This window comes from Parus major, chromosome Z, assembly GCF_001522545.3.
Source record: "Parus major isolate Abel chromosome Z, Parus_major1.1, whole genome shotgun sequence".
NCBI classification, from domain to species: domain Eukaryota; kingdom Metazoa; phylum Chordata; class Aves; order Passeriformes; family Paridae; genus Parus; species Parus major.
Window position 1 is genome coordinate 57,855,896 of NC_031799.1, and position 20,070 is coordinate 57,875,965.

Below are 20,070 nucleotides of genomic sequence, written 5' to 3' on the forward strand. Positions count from 1 at the left end.
ATCTGAGTCTTAGCTGCTCAGTTGTTATTGTTAAATCTGAACATAAGAGTTTTGTGACTGATTTCACAAGAAAAAACAACTTTTTGGGGGTGTGTACAGACATTTATTGGTGTGTATTACTTCCTGCTTCTGCTTCCAATATCGTTAAGTTTAGAGCTCCCAATAATGAAATGGACAAGGACACCTAAAAGCAGGTAGTAAGTGTTTGCTAACTCTGTTTCATAGTGGTGGGGTAGCCAATCTTAAGAGGAGCTTATGTAGCATTAAGAAATACAACATTTTCTACTGATGGTAAATGAAATTACTTCCTCCTTTGTACTTAGCAAAGTATATTAGATTCATTTGCCAATGAGGAGATGTAAGGATGAAAAAAGTTAAGGAAGAATTGTTGCCTCTTACTGAAGTACATAGTTTCTGTGGGGAATTTCTCCTCTCACAGCAGACTTTGTAAGAAAAACATACTCACTGAGCCTAAAGATTTTATTAAAAAGACATTGAATCTTATTCCCACAGGTTACATGCCCAACACACTATATATTTTTCTAAGCCAAGGCTTTGCTTTAAAGCAAATATACATTCACTTGTGTACTCACACAGTGAGGCTGTGTCAAAATGAGCATTGCTTGCCAAAAAAACAAAGGGCACATGCTGAATGCTGAGTGAAATTCAATAGAATTTCTTTGTTGGAGGTGAGGAGAATGGGAACCTTGCTGCTATTTACAGCTTGACCTTGTGATTAAGGTGAAGTTGTGCCATTTTCTCACCATTCTGCTTGTGAGGAACAGCCAGTGGTCTGCCCCCAGGTCAGAAGTGACTGCTGGTTCAGCTGCAGGGGAGGTGAAAGAACAGACACAACCCAAGCCTACAGAGATTTTCCTGTGAAATCATGAATCCAGGTGGGTTAGTTTCCTGCACAGTGAGAGTCTTCTGGAGAAAATGGTTATTTCTAATGGCATTTGAGAGTTAAATAGCAAAATGCAGGGCTACTGCATGATTTCTGAAATGGGACATACTGCAATTGTTATCTAACAGCTTCACTGACTCCACCTGGTCACGGCCAAAAGGAACAAATCCTAAACTGCAGTAAACCAGCCTGCCAGGCTCAGAATCTCTCGACCTCACTATTTCATGTGAAGTGAAAAGTCCTGAGGAAAAAGTGTCATAATTTTTTTTTTTTTTCTGAGAGATGGTGATGCTTGAATGGTAGACCATATATTTATTTAAAGGCTGGAACAGAAAAGGCTTCAAAAGATCCATGAGTGAATTATTTGTGCTGGAAAAAATCCCATGGTAATAGATCCACATACAGCAAAAACCTTTGCTTGAACTATAATTTGAAAAACTACCAAACCCAATTCAGAGCAGATTTTATTTTTAACTTTTGTTTAAAATATTGTGAAAGCTACATTTGGGTCTGTTCAATGTGAGTAAAAGTGTTGAGGCATACCTTCTGAAATGTTAGTTTTTGAAGACTACTTCTTTTCTTACTTCAAGCTCTGTTGGTAGAAGTTATTTGACATTTGGGTTTTTTTGTTGGTTTTTTTTTTCTCCTTGTGGCTAGGTAACTGATCAATTGAAAGGCAACATGCAAGTGAGATTACTGTAGAAAGTTTGACATGAGCTGTCTTCACATAATCACTTGCAGTCTTAACTCTATCTTGAATGCCAAATTACTAGAAAAGACATGTATCTGAAAGCTGCAAGTTTTTGCCCATTTTTAACTACCTCAAGTGCTCTTGAGAGGTTTGTGTCTGGTTTCTTTGCTTTCAGAGATCATTTTAAATCAATAGCATGGTATAGTTGTATGTAACAATTGGAAGGATCACATTCCATACATTTAGACAAGAGAGAAATCCAATCATTATTCCAGAGTCAAGATCTATTGGGAGAAGGTCACTGGGTCTTGAAATGAACCAGAAAACCAGCTTTGCATTAGGTAGATGGAACCCAAGGCTGCACACCGGTTCCTTTTAATTTTGGGGAGATCCTGTGTGCACTCCAAAATACCTATTTTTATGTACAGTGTTGCAACAAAATATATGGGTACATTATCTATCTATCTATCTATCTATCTATCTATCTATCTATCTATCTATCCATCCACCGTCTGTCTATCTATCTATCTATCTATCTATCTATCTATCTATCTATCTATCTATCTATCTCAGGGAATTTGGGCTTGCTGTGATGGGAGTGTTTTGTAAGAGAAATCAGGCCAGTTTCAAGCTTTATTGAATTAATTCATTAACAATGCCCTTGTTGCTGGTGGCCAGTTCTCACACCACGTTAATCAGCACTTGTTATACACTGAACCATTACATTAAACAATTCTATTCTAAATTAGCTGTGGCTTTTACAGTGTTGTGGAGCTGATGCCAAACAGGGAGCCCAGAGGGCTGGAGTCCCTCCTTGGTGCTTTCCCTGGAATCAAGGTGAGAGGGGGTGAGAGAGCTTCAGGGAGAAAAATCAGAACTAAGCTGAATTGATGCTGTATTTATGCTGTTGTCCTCCCTGTCCACTGCTCACTCTTCCATTTGTTTGGATTTTTTCCTACACGCTCATCTTTCTTTACCCACTTTACCCACTGTTGCCTTTTGCAATGATCACACCAGTCACATCCTTATCTAAAACTGTGCCTGGCTTCCAGGATTACAGAAGCCTTGCATCCTATTCTTACTCCATTGTGGTACACGTATATCCAAGCTGCAGCCAAAATGACATTAATTTTCTGCAGATTCGTTACTTCTGTGATTTGTAGGTGAGCCTCTGCTTTGGCTGGAGTGCTGACACACCTGTGAATGTCCACCCCTTCCTCACAGAGCTGGAGGAGTGAACAGAGGGCAGAAGGTTTCCTTCAGAGTCCAGAAGTTCATTCCTGAGTAATTTAATGGGAGGGAGAAGCTTGGAAATTTTCTAGCCTGGAGGAACAAGAATTACTGTAGTGAAACCCTTAGGAGAATTGTGTTTAGCTGGATGATTTTCTTGAGGAAAAGTGAATAATAATAAGCTGCATAAAATTGCTGTTACCATTTTTATGTGTACAATAAATCAAATTTTATTAATTGTCTACAAATATATCTTAAATTTGATATTTCAACATTGCCCATTGAAATTTGTTCAAGAATTTGTTCAAGAGTAACTCTGCTTTATCCCCAAGTTTTTTCTCCCACTTTCACATTTGACCATCAGACTGGAAATTATTTTCATGGCCTGACTAGGGGAGGATTCAAAGTGTAAGCCAATACATGCCAACTGATCTGCTCCTTTAGCAAACAATTTCTACTACATTATACATGACCAAGAGTGTGTTTAATGAAGTGCTTATGACAATAAGTGCAGTGTCAGGTCATGTTTTATATAATAGAGGATTAAATATTTGCATGTGTTGAGCATAAACTTTCTGGAGCCAAAGATTACTTGATGTATTGCATTTTGTAAAAGGTATTTTTGTAAAAGGAAAAGCCACACAGTCCAACCAAAGTGTAACCAAAAATACATGCAGTACACTGAGTTCTGCAATATGGGATGAACCTCTGTGTCCTCTGGTATTTCCAAAAGATGGCAATATTTTGAATGGGAGAATCAAGTCAATGAATTAGTTTGCCATCTATTTCTGCCTCCTGTAACCAAAAATATTCACGACGACTGAAAGGCAAGATGGAAGTTGCATTGTAGAGATTGACAGGTTGTCTTTGTGTGTTTGTGGACTATAAATATGCTTGCACTACTTCAACTTCTCACCAGGGAATAAAGTTTCATCATTTTGTTCAAGTCAATGAACATTGCACAAAGTGACGACTACATACTATGACATGGTGACTTATTTGTGTTTCCCTCAGCAGTACTTTTTGTCACTCTGGTATTTTAGGATCATGTTTACTTGAAGTTGAAACTGCCATAAGACAGAAGGTTCTGCAGTGTCCTCTGCCCCCTCCAAGTGATCTCCCTGGTACATGAAAAGGACACCAAACTGTCATTCTGAATTGGCCATTTGTCTGTTATGACTTGATAGTAATCAAGAGATTGGGTGTTGTTGACAAGCCTTTCCTGCATTTATTTGGCAAATCCAATGAAAAATTTGGGGGTCTGTGTGTCAGAAAGGACATGGCCAGTCTGGAAAAAAATTGGTTTTCAGTCCCTGCAATAACTGGAATAACAGTTTCTGTGGTAGGTCTGCCATTGCCTGACTTTTTGATTAATGTTTCTCATAATTTCTCTGACACACGCTCCCTGTCACCACCAGTGTACCTGACAGGACACTGCTCTGCAGCCCCTGAAAGTCCAGCCAGAGAAAAACTGCAAATAGCTCCCTACAAGGATGATGTGGCATAAATAAAATATTAGGGAAAGATGAGGCAAAGTCAGGTTGTCTTTGAGAACACACACCTCCCTTGGCTGTATGTGAACTGAGCCTGCTCTTGTGATTTGCACAGGTGAAGTTTCAGCCTTGACTGGGAAAAGAGGAGAGATCAATGCAATTGCCAGCATTTCATTAATGAGCTGTGGGAAACATTCATTAACTGGTGTGTATTGCAGTACAGAATCACACAGCTCCATGACGGCATGCCTCTGGTGCCTGTGCCATCCACTGGCTATAGTAAGATTCACATGAAAAATAATTATTTTCCATTTATCAGCATCCTGAGCAGGACTGAGTGATGTTTTCCCTCAGCCCTCAGCAAGGAAAGCTGAACCCAGAGCTCAGAGAGGGAGGTAGTGCCCTCTTCAGTGTTACACGATGGTTTTCATGCACAATTCACTGTCTCCATCTAAAGTCTAATGTATCATCATCAGATAATGTTTTTTCTGGGCTAAAGAAAAGAGCTGGGTATTTTAACAGCTTTCACGCTCCCTGAGCATTACTTATTAAGCTCACTGAGGAATTTAGAATCTTAATTAGTACTTAGTGAAAGTAAGTTGGAAGTTTCAACTGACTTCTTGGAAAATCAGAAATTCAATTAGTACTTACACCAGGAAAGTTGTAGGATCTGCAATCAGCATTTAAGGACATGTAACCCTGTAGGTTGTTGGACCCACAGGTACTTTTCAGAAGAACCAGGGCTGTGCTGTTCATACCCACTGCCTCAAAATTTCTGAGCACCCTGATGCAGTGGGAATCTTTCACTTGCTTTGCTCCTCTGCCAGGGCAAAATCTGAGGGTCTGGTAAGTAAAAAGTGACAACTACAAGCAAAACACAGTGATGTCAGAGTATTTACAACCTGTATCCCAATGCTCCATAAAAATTTTTAATTTGTAAATGAAGCTCTACAGGAAACATAATGTAGGGAAAACATCCCTGTGTTACCAGCACTGTTTTCATCACAAATTCTAAACACAGCCCCATATTAGTTATTGTGAAGGAAATTCACTCCATCCCAACTAGGATCAACATAGAAATTATTTGAAAGCATAAAAAGGCACTGTCATTTTCCTTTGGTTTGGACTACTAAATTACCTGCAAAGCATCTTTACTGATGCTGTGCTCTTTCCCCATATATGAATGGATGCTGGTACTCCCTGTGAGAGTCTGCCCTTGTTCCTCAGGCTGGCTGCCCTCCGTCCACGTTAGTCTTCTTGTCTGGCTTGTGCATCTGTGAATGTAGATGTTACACAGCTGTGCTTCCACATGTGTACCCACTGGGAATGCATTCTAAGCCTCACCACCCATTGCACCTGGGCCACAAAGTTGTGATAACCAATCCTGTAGTTAGCACCACCTAATAATTACCTTTCCCACTTGTAATTTGCACACATCTCTCTCTCAGCTCTTTTATTGGCTGTTTAAGTTTTCAGGCATTTTCACATTTGGGAAAAGAAAATCTTCAGAGTCTGACCTCTGTCATTGTAGATTCTGACTCTATGGAATGACTGTTGCTGCAATGCTTGTTTCTGAAAATCTTACTTTGTATCCCCTTTGCATTTTGTAGTGTGCAAATTTTTTATTACATTTTCTCCCTTAACAAGTGCATTCTACTGCTTAAGAAATGGTCTTGTGTAGTTGCTTGTGGGCGCAATGTGAATTATTGAAGGTTCAAGTTTCATCTGAGGTGAGACCTTGCTTATTGTGAACAAATATATGGGGGGAGGTTTTTTGGTTCAAATCAAGTGCTCAGAAGAGAAAAACCCTGTTGTGATGCTGCTGACTCTTGCAATAGTTTTGGTAATTGCAGAGTTTAGCATGTCTCTGCCAATAAGAGTTTAGCATGTCTCTACCCAGGGTGTACAGGCCAGGGTTTTTAAAAACAGCTCCTCAAGTCATTCCAGAAGAAATGGCTCTCGTTACTGGCTTATCATAATGCTCTCAGAATCATTTGCTTGTTTGTTTTGCTTTCAGTTTCATAATCTCCAAGGCTTCTCTGACTTGGTTTCAGTTACCCTAAAGCTGTTCAGTTTTACTGGCTGGGTTTTTTTATTATTTTTTTACTTTAATATACATCATGCTTTCTTGAAACTGTATTAGTAAAAACCATTTCATTAAAAAAACCCAAACCAAACAAAAACAAAAACCCAGAACCACAAACAAACAAAAAACCCAAACCAACCAAATAAAAAAACACGAATGAAAAACAACCAAACAAAAACCAAAAAAATACCCACCAAAAAAGAAAGGCCAAAAAAAAAACCCCAAAAAACCCACACCAAAAACCCAATGAAAAAGATTAGGAAAAAAAGCTCATTAGTAAAAACCAATTCATAAGAATCACATTTGAATCAATTTTTTTTTTCTCTTTTATCTGCATTGGTTATCTCCTAATACCTTGACATGATTTCAGCTTTTTATCCCTGACTTCACCAACATTTCTTGACTTCAGCACAGGTGATATCTGACTTCTACAGTTTTTCTTTATTGAAAAGGCTTCCTAATCTTGGCTGACACTGCATGTTATTGAATATGAGTGAAATACCTGCTGTTGCTACATGAATGCTTTTTAACTCATTCTTACTACTTGCAATCAGATAGCTCTTGGCAAATTTCTTCATAAAGAACTTGCAGTAAGTTGATCTGTTTTCTGCAGGCTGATCACTGAGGCTGCATCTTTACAAGCCAGTGTCACCTGGCTAATTTGCTAAGTGTCATGCTCTGAGGTTAAAGTCAGTTTAAAAATTTTTGTTCTTTTTTGGGTGCCTCACAGGAAAACCTTTACAGCTGACCTTGCATAAGTTAGGGCGTTCCTTTATGTCTGTAGATCCACCCCTGGTTTGACTGAATTACTTTGGTGCAGGTGAATCAATCAGTAATTGTCTATAAAACTACAATCTTAAGTGTGCAGACCCCTTTGAAAAGTTTGGTGGGAATAAAATGTTAAAATTAATTAAAACATATCCCTGTTCCTCTCTCCAGTCACTCTGGTAAATCAGACCCTTGCTCTGTGCTGGTATAAACCTGTAAATATCTGAAAAGAAGTTCAAGGATCAGCTACAAAGATCACTGAAAGTAATGAAAAAAGTTCCTGTGATTTAAAATGTACAGCCTTTGGAGTAAGCACTGCTATTTTATTCAGGTTTGAATGGAGTTGAATGTAAGGAATCAATGATGACCTCAACTTCTTAATGCAGTGCCACAGGGCACACAAGTAATTGGTAGCTGATGCTAGTGATGTAAATGCTTCAGTTCAAGTAATATAAGAGAAATTATTATGGGTGGAGATAAAAGTTCACGGTGAAATCTGTAGATGTCTTTGTTTGATGAGGATTATTTTTCTATGTGGAGTATAGGCTATAGGCTATGTGAAGTGCAAACAAAAACTAGAGGGCAGTGGTAAGACTGGTATGTTGAATGATCAAAATCTTCAGTTCCTACAGCTTCAAATTCTTATTGGACTTACATCTTATTGACTCAGTAACCTTTTACTATTTTCCCTGATATTTGATTTAGTGATAAATAATCACTCTTAAAGAGCTATTTGGACTTAAAAGTCTGATTTTGATGCCACTGTTTATTTTTATTACTTTCTCTTCCAAGGTCTTTTGGGACTCATAAGCAAGATAGCTAGAGATTTAAGGTCCACTGATAAAGCAAATTCAGGCAAGATAATACTCTGTATTTAACCAAGAAGTGATGAGGGTCCACTGTGGAAGAAATTTTTTCTTTTATTCTGGTGTGATCAGAGTATTTTTGGTGGCCTCTAACTGGATGACAAAAAGAAAATAGTCACATGTCCTGTGAGCAGTAAGGACAGACCAACTTAGCAACAAAGGTTTTAACTCACAGCAGAAAGTTAAATGCATTTTGTGTGGGCCATAAAAGATTACCTTAAAATACTGAAACTGATAAAGAGGGAAAGCAAGTGTAAATTATTTCTGACTATATCATTCCAGATCCCTCAGAATGCCTGACAAATTTAGCAAGAGAGAAGGCACTGGAAATTCACTAGGATTTTAAATTTTGTTTGAAATAAAGCTCCCGTCTTCTGGTAGGTCTCCAGGGGATTTTGTGTACATGTCTGTCATAAATAAACATGGAACAATCCTTAACAAAGCACAGTAGAGATTGCTGCCTTTTCCACAGTCCACTAAACAGCATTTCTAAAGATCACTCAAACTGCAGCAGCAATTGTCTCTGCTGAGATATGACACCCATTCCTCCAGGGCTGCAAATTCTCAAGACAATGGAGCAGGTCCTTCTCTTGCTGTGATCGTTTATGATTTTTTGTTGTAATGATGCTTAGGAGCCACAGAGAACAAGTAATCTTCCTGCAGTCATGTTTGCTTCTCTGTTTTTTCCCAGGTGTTACTTCTCATGCTCCTTCATGACTTTTTTTTACAGTTTGTCAGCTCCTTAGCTGATCTAGAGACCTCCCCAGAGCATCCTTGCTCTACGAATTCATAGTTCCATGATTTTCTTTTGCAGAAGTGGTCCTCTCTCTTTACACTTGACTGGACCAGGTTCTGCATGCATCAGGAAGAAGTCTTTGTCAGACATGACTCAGCATACACAACTTTAGGTCATTTTAAAAAAGTCTTTAAACAATGTGTCTGAAGAGCTTTTCTGTACATTATTAACAATATCCTTATGTTGTCTCAGTCTCCAGCCAGCCCTGTGTCTGCTGATGAGGTTCTGCAGAAATGCTGCTCAGAGAGGAGCATTTGGACACTTGGACATTGAACACTGATAATGGTTAGATGGAAAGCAGAGATAGAGAATTCAACCAGTTCCATTTACATCAGGAATTAGTTGCTGCTAGACCAAGATTTTATTTTCATCTCTTTCCCCTGTTCACAATTTCATTTCTGCACTTGTTAGGATTACAAGGGGGAGGGAAGTCTGTTCTCCAATTCTTCAATGGGATATGTAACATCTTGCCACTGTCACAGCTGAATAAGAGCAGGTATACTGGTTTCAGAATTAAGTGAATGGCATTTAATTCCTCAGTTTTGCTATATATTCATCCTCTTATGGGTCTGTTTTAGAGACAGACTTTAACTTGTATTAACTTGTATTAGCTTGTATGAACACTTGTTTTCTCCTGTGCTTAAAACCTAAGATTAAAACTGACTGGAAATTCTGAACACAAAACTCTTCTGTCTGCTTATTGTTTCTAATGAGACTTTTATGAGGGATGGGTAATTGAGAGGGATCCACCTTTTCTTTTGAAACTCTCTGTCAGTGGAAGCATCCTATACATACAAAAAACTATTTACTTGCTATTTTTGAGTTTCACCAGGGACTTGCCTGTTGCCATGAAAACTTCTGAGCATGCAGAGATTGAGCAGTCCCTGTCCAGAAACCATTTGTCAAATAGTAGCCATATTTTTATTTTTTTAAAACAAATTATAAATAATTCAAAGGTGACAAATCACAGCCTGCAGCTAGTGATCCATGTAAAGTTAATTGAGGACATAGGAGAAAGGAATTTCTTCATCCTCCTGTGGTAATTCCCCATTTTTTCTTCCTCTTCCTTCAGGCTATTCTGATTTAATGAATGGAACATGTAGATACCATAACTGATTCAGCTTAAGTGATATTTCCTACTTTCAGCTTTCATTCAGAAACAAAATAATTTCTGTTTAGCTCTGTCTAGTCTTCTCTAGCTATCAGGACATAAAATGTGATAGAAAGAGCCAAAGTTTCAGGTAGCTGTGCTCTGCTAAAATGTCTCTGTTTCCAAAATATTTGTACAGGTGAAAAATCCTGGATGCTTTCCTGGAATTCGGGCTTAATCAATCATAAGCTATGTCTGGGATCTTGCCAGACAGGACCAGAAGCTGCTGAGTACAGAACAATTGAGAATGCAGCGGTGGTGCCTGAACACCTCTTTGATTCACATGCCAACAAGTATTTTCCCTGAGGAGCTCCACAGCTTCTTGGACAGTCCAGGCAGCAGCAGGGATGGAGAGGCAGGTCATTTTGTCAGTCCTTACTAGTTTATCCACAGATATTTGGCACATTGATGCCTCTGTTCAGAAAAAAAAAACAACCCAGCAAAACACAACCCTGTAATGCAGTACTGAAAGACTCAGCTTTGATTTGGGCTACATGGAAAATTTTGATCTTTAAAAATTGATGACTTGATTATTGTTACATGGCTATTAGTGGCCCTCAGACACTGATTGTTTGGTGAATTGTATGGAAAAGAACTGAGAAGATCTGCAGGTTATCAACTCAGTATTAATAATAATGTAAAAATATAATTATCTTTTTCTTCTGGATTAAAGGAACAGATTAGCACAGAGCTCATAGAGCCATAGAGAAAAGATGCTCTTCCAACAAGAAATAAACCAGATTTTTATAGTCCTACAATCAAGAAAATAAAAAATGTAATCCAATTCCTCTTTTTAAAAGCTGTTAGTAACTAGTAGTGGTAATACAAAAGTAAAGAGCATGGAAAACACCTAAAGAAGAAAAATTTTGAAGCACACATTGCATTTGACTGCAAAGTGGAAGAAAATACAAGTGTGAAATGTATCAAACATAAAGGCTCAACAGGGAGAATGTAAACCCTGTTCTTAAGTTATTGAAGTTTGATCAGCTATATCCATTAAAGACAAACTGAAATAGCAGAGCAAGGGGAAGAAGTCTATTTTGTAATAAACTGAAACAGTATAATGTGAAGAAAACAAAGTGTATGCTTTCAGTATATAATTTACAGTTATTTAAGATAAATGTTTTGGTTGAACCTGTTCAGAACACTTAGAATTCAGTGACTAAGTCCATTAAAACTGAAATCATAAATTCAAGATTTGAAGGAGAACTAGAGTAAACCCATTTATAAATGCTTAGTAGGTTAAGGAATTCTATACAGGCAGCTCATTTATGGGTGCAACAAAACCTTTTGGTATCATGCTTCTTTTTCCTAATGCAATTACCCATTGCCAGTTGATTCTGTGCAATCATTGTTTTGGATTGTTAAATTCACTGTAGCTCTAAGTTGTGGCTGTGAGGTCTAAGATTTGGGCAAAGAAAGAACACTTGAATACCCTGGGGCATGAATTCAGTCAGCAGGGTAATAACCAATTTGGAATTTGAGAGTGAGTATTTTACAATCTACTGAGCTGAACATGGACAGTGTAGTTTTATTGCACTAAAGAGGAAGCAGAAAATCATATTCTTCCTCTATTCCAGATGCTTTGAGATCTGTGTTATCAGTGAGTGTCATTGTTTTCATTTAGGAGGAGACTGAACTTTGGAAAATGAAGTCTGAAAGAAGTATAACAACATATGCATCATCATTGCCCTAAAAAAACAGTAGACACCAAGACCTTCTCAGATATGGGTACCTGGAGGAATTAGATTCAGATGTCAAAAAACAGCAGTGATAGGACTTCAGGTTAGAGACAGCCATGAGACAGATCTGTCTGGAACTGACACAAAAGACCAGAAAAATCTGGATGAGACGTGAACTTCCACTTTGCTTTGTGGATAAAGCAAGAATTCAGTGATGAAATCAGCACCAAACTGAAAACAATTGCCATCTCAGTTTCTCGCTCTAACTTTGGAAGAGTCTCAAATTTGGGAGTGGGAGCTGCAGTGAACCTTGAGCAGTTCACAGTAATTCATGCAAGATGGATTTCTCTTCCTTTATGAAGCCTGACTGTATGTTTGTGGTTTCATGACACAATGCTCTGCTTTATTTATGTGACCACCAGGTTCCCAGAGTGGTGACAACTTTTTCCTTCATGTGACTGCCATGTTTTGCAGCATGGCGCTTTTGTCCTGGTTGGACTATGCTGCTATCTGAGAGAAGGAAAAAAATATATTCACTTTGTAAAGGGTTCTGCTTTGCCCTGCCTCTAGAAAGGGGAAGTGCCCACACTGAAAATATACAGACTGAACATATACCTTCTGTCTCACATGGAAAGGAAAGCTGAAGAGTTCAGGAGGCCAAAAAGCTACTCCTTGAGAAAACTTCAGAGCAGAGTTGAAGCAGACAGTGGCGCCAGAGGTAGCAAGATCTTCCCCTTCTTAGTTGTATACTGTCTGTCCAAATACCTGAAACAACTTAATCATACACGTTCACAGAAAGTATTTTTAGAGTATGAAATTTGGCAGAATATACCCCACTTGCCCTGTGCTCCAGCTGGACCTCAGAGATCAGAGGGGCTGGGTGTGGCTGGGCTCCATTTCTGATTAGAACCAATTCATTGCTATAAGTCTGGTCATGTGCAATATGGTGTTTCATGAACAGTGTGATTTATTGATTAGTGTGACAGACTATGGGTCAGAAATTGCCATGGCACTAAGATCAGAAAGGGTAAGTCAGTGGTATCCACACAGAATGAACTTATTCCGTAGGCATCATTATGGGGGGAAGAGATGGGTGCAGCCCTTCAACTGCCACAGATTAGAAAGATGGAGTCTCCTCTGACCTCCTTTCCCTCTTAAGTCACATGTCTATTGCTTAGTTTGAGAGTGGGAAAAAGGTAAAGTTCTAACTGATGTAATTTCATGACCAGGTGGAGTCAGAGAGATTTTATTCACAAGTGTAATACATATGCAGGTTTAATTTTGTTGGCATATGAGGGAGTGTGAAAGCAATATATATTTTTGATTTAATGAAGTTCAACTTTTGGTCACTATTTGGACCCTTCCTTGGCTTAGTTCCCATTGGCTGCATTGTTTTAAGCAGAGCATGACCACAACAACTCTGCGTCACTGTATCCTTTGTTTCCTGCCTCTCTCAGGGCAGCACACCAAGCTCCCTCAGTGTTCCTGCTCCTGGGGCTGCAGACTTCTTGTTTTTGGTGAATTATTGCCCACACAGACACTTCTCCTTGCAGTGCTTTGTCTTTCAGTATTTCTTTCAGTATTCTCCCAACAACATTCCTGCTGTGAATTTCAGCACAATCTCCAGAGTCCTTGGGTTGGCATAAACCCCCTGCATTACTTGCTAAAGGATTGTTTTTCTAGATTTCCCCTGTTCATTTCTGAGCTCATAAGATTCACTTGCCTGTTGCCTTTAGAAACCACTGGGATCTTTTTGTATTATGTATCAATGCCCTCACTGGAACTCAGTGTACCAGGCTGTCATTCACAAGAATGTCATCAGAAGTACGTACAGTCATGCCAAATACAGTACTTATTCCTTTTTCTGTATGTTGAGTAAGCAAAGCATGGCCTAGGGACTGTAACTTACGTGGGTTGTAAGGGCATGAAAACCATTTTAACATCAGGTCTTCAGTTTGCTCCATCATTTGCAAACCAGCTGCACGGTGTCTAAGCCATCTGTCTACTTCCTAATTTTAGGCACCAAGATATGATTATCCACACATGAAGAGCTCGGGACCCAAATAGCCACAGTGTTGGAGTTCAACACATTGGAGAACAGGTATTTAACAAAATTCCCCTAGCCCCAGCTTCTGCATAAAGACTCTCCAGGTACTTGATTTAAATGTGGTCTGTGGTCATCCTTTATCTCCTCATACCTCCATCTGACTTCTGCTCTGTTGCCATATTCCAAACCTTCCTCTGTGCAACATGTTTTTGCTACAGTTCTGGGCCCTCCATGGGAACTGTCTAGAGCCCCTGTGAATTTTTGCACTTTTTGGTCATTTTTTAAAAGTAATTTTGGTCTTTTTTTGTAAATTTTAAAATCCCCTTTTGTTATTTTTTACCTCTTTATCTTCTTCTGCCTAATACTGATTTATTTCTTTAGGATGTTTTGGTAAAACCAATATGAAATACATGAAACCTAGCAATTCTGAATTAGATGTTTTTGATTTTGTTGTTGTTCTTTTTTTTTTTTCTTTTCTCCTTTTTTTTTTTTTTCCCCCTCAATGGAAAGCTCTGAATTACTGAAGTAAAATAAAAAGCTTGTGCTAGAAATAGAGGAGCTGTGGAATTTTAGAAGCTTTTAAAATTAATGACTGATCATATACCGTAGAACATTTCCTTTTCCAGTGTAAGTTTTTTGTTACAAGCATTTTTGTTAAAAGCAGAAAATTGTGAGAAAAAGCACTGCTATGCTTGTAAAGCATTTTCAGGTGCAGAAATGTGTCTTTTGCTACACTCTCGTACAAGTTACTTTAAAAGTGAAGTTGAAAGTGGTCACGCTGTACCTGATGACACTTTTGCTTCACATTCTGTTGAGGTTTGACAAAATTCCTGTTAATCTATAATAAACACAGTTCTATTATTATGTCAGAGTAAAGCTGCATATGAATAGATTGATTAAAGGCATAATGAAAAAACCAATCACACAAAAAATTTGCCTAGAATTTACAGGCAGGAAATTTTTGTGCTTCATTCAAATCTCTAATTTAAGTTTTTTAATGACCTGTACCGATACTCGCAGCAGCGCATTGTAGGTCAAGATGTGCTGAGCAGTGGCTGTGAGAATATAAAGATCTTTGCTATTATCAGGGAGAAACGGAGTGGAAGAGAAACTGCTGAGGAAAAAGACAGTAATATTCTAAAACCTGATTGCTGAGGGTTTTTTTGCCCCCAATATTCTTCTGAGTGGGACAATCATACAGTGGCAGATGCCCAGGTATCTTAAACTAGAGCCAAGCTAGAGCAAGTAATTCTTGCAAATCTTTTATAAAAAAGAAAAGATCAAGTTCTTAATGAAATATCCAAATGTTTTTCCTCCCAAAATGCTCTGAAAATATGGATTGGCTTTGATTGGGAAATTTAGAATTCCTAAGCATCATTCCTTCCTCACTTAAAAAACTTTAATCTAGTAATTTCCATCTTAATTCTCCTACCAGGCAGTTCTAAGCAGTGCCAGCCTTTCCCCTGACAGTAATTACCTCTGTGTTTGATGTCTGAAAATGCCACTTTTGTCCCAGATCAGTTCTCTATGTTTTAACATGTATGCGAGCGAGCAGGACCCACCACACTTGCACTTTTATTATCTGTTTTGCAAAACTCTCAGCTGCTGCCTGTTCCAAGGAGAAGCAACAAGAGTGGGACTGGACTACTCTGAAATGGTCCTAATTACTCCAAAATGGCCAGGTTAAGTCAGAGCTGGCAAAGTGCCCTGTCAAAGGAATTAACTTTCTCTAACGGCTGAACAGGCAGTGAGTAGCTCTGCTCACTCTCCACTTCTCTGAACGTCCTTGTCAGAAACTCTGCATTATTCCAAATTTTTAAACTCACTTTTAGCACAGAATTTCCCTTTTGTGATTGTGAGCTCTTATGAGCTATTCAGTAGCAGCCAGCACATTGGTACAGGAATGACCAAATTGACTGGTAACAGAAGTTATAGCACATTGATTTTTAATGCCTTTGTGCTCCTGACTCAACTCTTGTTTTGGGGAGTTGCTTTTTGTTCCTCTTAAACTGCTGGTACTTAATAATATCTCTGCAGTTTATCCTAAGGGTGTGCTGGACTATTTCAGATCATCTCTTTAGTGACCCTCTGTGTTCTCCTAGCTACCCAGTACACTATGAAGTCTATTAATTTTCAAGGTAAGGAAAGGGATATAGGAAAAGAACAGTAATTAAATGTGAGCCGCAGGGCATAAAAGATGACATTCTTCAAGACAGAGGCATTGCTCCTTTTACAGCTAAAATTGTTGTATTTCCATAGGAGCATAATGTCCTTTAACAGACCTGAAGCTCATAACTCTCGTAAGAAAAAAGGTAACACAAAGCCAAGAAATCAAAACAAATGTGATGGTGCACAGGTACAATTTTAGTAAGAAACAAGGAGAGACAGAGATATTATCTCTTTGTTATCTTCCATTTCTAAGACTGCTTAACTGCTGGCTGGCTGAATTTGAACCCTCTGGAAGGAAACCATTAGTGTACATCATCAGTGATATTTTCACACCTTTTCTGAAGGAATGATCTTCTATAAAGGAAAATCAGACGTGGATGACAAAAAGGCCAATGAATACTGCACATGGAGTGGATGTTGCATTTGGTGTGCTCAGATGTGAGGTTGTCGTGGTTTTAAACCAGTAACTAAAAAAAGATTACTTATTTCTTGCTGTGAGATATAGATTAGAACAAGAGCAAAATAGGCATAAAACTTAAAAGAAATATAGAAAGTTTATTAACAAACTACAAAAATAAGAACACCAGAATAAACTTCCAGAAAACCCCTTTTTATCCTCTACTACTCACTATTCCCTTGTTCACATGACAACAGAGACAAAAACTTTGGAACTTTGAGGGTTAAAAGAGTCACAATTCCTGCTACAGTCTTTTCACCAGTCTTTGTAGAGAAACAGAAGTTTCTTTCTGTTAATTTATGGAGTTTCTCACAAGAAAACTATTTTTGTTATAGTTTTCTATTGCCCTGATATCAGCTGCCCAGAACTGCTGTTATCAGAGCTCACTCCTCCCATTTCACATCACTCTGAGGTGTGTCTGCGCCATGAGTCTAGATGTCATTTTAAGGATGAGTTATTCAAAGGCAAAAGTCTTCTTCATCTGTCTTTGTGAGTTTCACTAGAAAACAGTTTTTTCTCACTGACCCCCAAGGCTTCAAATTTTCGCTTCACTGTTTCCAGCACTTCACTGTATCACAATCACTCTACTTTTTACTCAAAATTTACCCTTTGAACACTCTATTCATCCCTATATACTGTCATGAATTAAAGGAGTTTTTTCCAGACCTTTTTGTCCATTTCCATAGCCTCAACAGAAAGGTATTTCAGCTCATAAAAGCATCTTCTTATTCTCTACTTTTTCTGAAACTTAATAATTTTCTTTACTGTCTCTGATAGTTTTATAAAGTCTCTTTACATGTTGATCACTCTCTTTTTCTCTCTCTGGATAAAAGGATTAATCTGCAAGTCTCATCTGGGTAATGAAAAGTTTAAAATCTTGCCCAGGCTTTGTAGATGGTTCTGTGACCTCTGCCGGTGCAGGAGCTGGAGCTGTCTTCGACAGAAGATTCCTCATGGCTGTTCTGGAAAGTGTAGTCGCTGCCTTAGCCCGCTGCAGGTTCAGAGCCCCTTTCTTTCTTTACTCTGAAGAGACTGGCTTGGCCCGGCCAGAGCCTGGGACAAGCCCCCCCGCCCCGCTGGCCCGCATCTCTTGGCCAGAGATGCGGCAGGCCCAGCCCAGTCCCCACCTGGCCAGGCAGAGAGCGGGAGGCTGGAGCTCTGTTACTTTTCACAGCCAGGAAACAAAGAGGCTAAAAGTGCCCTGACTTTACATTTTAAGGTAGGGTTCACAAGTTGATTTCACTTTTCAATGGTCAAAACTGCTATCAATTCCCAGTAATGACCGATAATTGGTCAGGAAAAAACTCCCATCAGTCACCAGCAACTTCAACTTCCTTAGCTCCCAAAACCACCTTAAAGATAAAGTTACCCCATGACAGAGGTGTTGGTGGGATTACCTCATATCTGTTGTCCTCACAGAGTGATTCATAAGAGGTTTAGCATCAAAGACCCTTCATAAGTAAAAGATCTAGAAGCAGCCGCCTACTAAAAGAGGAGATTTTAATTTATTGGGTGAGAGAGTTAATAAACCAAACACAGAAATTGACACCTAGGCTAAAAAAACTTGAGTCCCTGAAGGAAGTGAAACTATTTCAGCAGAGAGGAAAAGGCAGATAATTTCATGAACATGAAGGAATGGCCAAGGTTTGTAAGGAAAGTTCTAGTCTGTCTCAGTCCTACGGGTCTTCAGAAGGCCAGGTTGTTGGTACAAACCAGAATGTGCCATAAGAAACAGACATTTATTAATTAAAATGAGAAAGCAGAGATTCTCTAGCAAAGTGTTTGGAAAAGTGATGAGTCTGTCTGCCAGTGGGGGAGCAATACCAATTCAGATTGAATTTAGCCATAAGTAGTTTAAAAGTGCTTTTTCCTTCATTCTTCATTTAAGTCTCTGTAGCTGCTTCTATACAGAATGCAATGAATGATTTTACTTGCATTTTACTTTGGTGTGGCTTGGGCTAAGAAGGATTTCACAGTAAACTGGCTAGCAGAAGATTTTTCATGCAGCAGCACAGTGAACTGAATCTACCAGGATGGTGGGACTCTACCTGCCTCCCTCCACATTGCACAGAGTATCCCAGGTCACCAAGATATATCCCAACAGAAGTGATTTAAGGAACTACAGCGGTGGCCTTAACGCTATGAGAATAAACAACATCTTCTAATGAGTGAGGTATCCAGGAAAGCTTACTGGTACCTAGAAAATTACATAGTAGCATTAATTTCTGCAAAAATTTTTCCACAGTGACATCAAAATCTTATATTATATATAACAAGATACCCAGAGAAGGGGGATTTTATGTTGCCTATTCTGGCTTTGGCTCTTTTGTTTTTACAGGAACTCAGATGCTGCACAGTGCAATCCTGCCTTAAGAAGACAGAGTTGGTGTTGCACAAAGGAGAGATTGGTAGAATTGACAGAGTTCTCTGGTAAGGTCAGGGGGCTGATGTGCTTCCAAGGCCTGGGTTTCTTTTGAAGTTTTTTGGGTTTTTTTTTTCTGTGTTGAAATATTTAGAGAAAATGGATAAATGGTGCTTACACTTATAATTTTTCCAGTAATAAACAGAGTTTATAGTCTGTGATCTATAGTCAGTTGATGGCTGCTGTTACAGCAGCATATAAAAATAACATCCACAGTACTTCAACAGGTGTCTGCCTTGCAAACATTCTGGGTGGAGGGGAGAGCCTCAAGCATTGACATATGTGCTCCCACATGGTTGTGAGGGCAAATTTAAGGGCAGATACCATGTAGTGGAGAGAAATCTGATGGAAAATGCAATTGTAAATAGAGCTTTGAAACCAAATTATGATTCAGCATATATTCATACTGGTTCATAAATGTCTTTAGATTTCATCAGAAGATTAAGGCTTATTCAAAGCCTATTCCTTCACTTGGAAGGTATTAATAGCAGAGCAAGGACAGCCTTTTTTTTGATTAAAGAACTCCAGCCAAAAGTACATCAAGATGTTTGTGAGAGATGAGTATAAATTACTTTGGAACACAAATAAATGAAGTATTATGAAGTGGTAGTAATGTAGTAAAGTAGTGATGAAGTATCTAAAGAAATTGCATTTTTGAACATGTTTGATGGATGCTTACACTGCCATCTTAGAGAACAGCAGTACCAGAAAGAGCTGAGTGATCAAGGAGGCTTGTGGTGTGTGACAGTGAGCTGGAATTACTGACACATGTTCCATTCCTACTTTTCCCCCCCTACCTATGGAAACTGAGAGCATCTCACTTCTGGATTGTCACAAAATCATTAATTTGACTATGCATATTAGCCTTAGAATAGCCGGCTTTCAATTATTCTGCACAAGGACACTTGAAATTGAATCCTTATTGTTCTTTATTTATCATAGACACACTGTATTTGTCAGGTCAGTAATCTGCAGCACAAATCTTCTGAACAGGTTAAAATATTCTCATTTCTTGTTCAGATTGTGTATGATTTTGGATTTCCTTCCTCCAGAAAGAAAATTATCCATGCCATGTTGACATGACTATAATGAAAACATTGTTACAGTTTTACAGGATTATGTGTGCTTCCCCTGCAGGTATTTTTTTTTAGGTCCACTAAAGCTGGTTTGATTAAGACTTAAACCAAAAGAGTTCTCAACTCTCATATTACTGGTGTGTGTTTGAAGTACAAAGTTCACCTTAACCAGAGAATGTTGTTTCATTGAGTCACAATGAAAGCTTAGATTTAGATCCCCTGTCTCAGGGATC

At 38.7% G+C, this 20,070-nt stretch overlaps 1 protein-coding gene across 6 annotated transcripts in view; it reads left to right on the forward strand.

Annotated features, from left to right (window-relative positions):
- The window catches only part of LOC107198422, an 88,992-nt gene that overhangs the window by 46,179 nt on the left and 22,743 nt on the right, over positions 1-20,070 (forward strand). For all 6 annotated transcript variants that reach the window (XR_001518964.3, XM_033511313.1, XM_015615450.2 and 3 more), the window contains 2 exons: positions 13,686-13,767; positions 18,678-18,769. The gene's annotated coding sequence lies outside the window, so the exon portion shown is untranslated. The remainder of the gene's footprint in view (positions 1-13,685; positions 13,768-18,677; positions 18,770-20,070) is intronic.